The sequence below is a fragment of the Orycteropus afer genome, unplaced genomic scaffold (assembly GCF_000298275.1).
Source record: "Orycteropus afer afer isolate SDZICR_OR568_19922 unplaced genomic scaffold, OryAfe1.0 scaffold00039, whole genome shotgun sequence".
NCBI classification, from domain to species: Eukaryota; Metazoa; Chordata; class Mammalia; order Tubulidentata; family Orycteropodidae; genus Orycteropus; species Orycteropus afer.
In genome coordinates this window covers 16,479,543-16,480,697 of record NW_006921626.1, presented here as the reverse complement: position 1 = coordinate 16,480,697, position 1,155 = coordinate 16,479,543, and the positions used below count along the sequence as shown (strand labels likewise).

The 1,155-nt window shown below is 44.1% G+C and overlaps 1 non-coding gene across 1 annotated transcript; it reads right to left on the bottom strand.

Annotated features, from left to right (window-relative positions):
* Positions 1-475: 475 nt before the first annotated feature.
* LOC122149661 lies at positions 476-636 on the bottom strand. The gene has a single exon (XR_006163255.1). It is a non-coding gene; the product is annotated as a U1 spliceosomal RNA (small nuclear RNA).
* Between the last annotated feature and the right edge of the window lie 519 nt (positions 637-1,155).

Sequence of the window (1,155 nt, the reverse complement as noted above, 5' to 3'; positions counted from 1 at the left end):
TCCACAGGTGGAGAAAATGGTTAATGCTCTCAGCTCTGAGCCAAAAAGGTTGGAAATTCAAGTCCACCCAAAGGCACCTCAAAAGAAAGACTTGGTGATCTACTTCCAAAACATCAACCACTGAAAATCGTATGGAGTACAGTTCTACCCTGATATATGTGGGGTTGCCGTGAGTTGGCATTGACTTGACAGCAACTGGTTATATCTTAGAACATCCCAGTCATTTCCTTTTCTGGCAACTCCTATCCAAGCCTTTGTACTATTGCCAACCATCTGTAGTTTGTCAAATGGAAGTTATGAATGAGAAGGTAATGTTCCTTGACTATAAGCAACAAAAACCAACTTCAGCTAATAAAACATAAGGAGGATTTGTTGAAGGGCTATCAAGTATCTCACAGAGTAGATAGAAGTCTAGAGATCCAGTCTTTTTTTCTTCTCTCTCTCTCTCTCTCTCTCTCTCTCTCTCTCTCTTTAACTGGAGAAAGCATGAACGCAGTCTCAACTACTCCAAAGATACAGTCGAGTTTCCCACATGTGGAGAAATCACAGGTGTCAGCATATCTGCACTGCAATGGATGAGCCTCGCCCAGGGAAAACCACCTTCATGTTCTGGTTTCTCCCCGGCCAGGTATGGTAAGTATGGAGAGCCAGTCCAGTCTTTCTTTCTTTCTTTTTTATTAAACTGTGAATTAGGTGAAAATTTACAAAGCAGATTCGATTTACTCTCAATTGTTCATGCACATTTGATTTCAAAGCCCCTATTACAATCCCCAGGAGCTCTGGTAGCATAGTGGCTAAGGCACTTGAATGCTAACCAGAAGGCTGGTGGTTCAAATCCACCAGCCACTCCGTGGAAGGAAGATGGGGCAATCTACTTCCATAGTGATACTGCCTCGGAAACCCAAGGAGGGGTCATTATGAGTCGGGTTCAACTCGACAGCACATAACAACAACAACATTACAATCCCCAACCATAAAAAAACTCTCCTGCCTGTGACTGCCACTTCCCTGTGCCTTTCTTAGCTATGCATTTCTGTCTGTCCAGCTTTCCCTCTATGTGAATGCTGGCCCTCAGGTGTCTCATTGCTGATTGATCTAAGGAGTGCATCTCCCTAAGGTAGGTAGGTGCATCTCCCTGGGGTAGGTGTTCTGCAT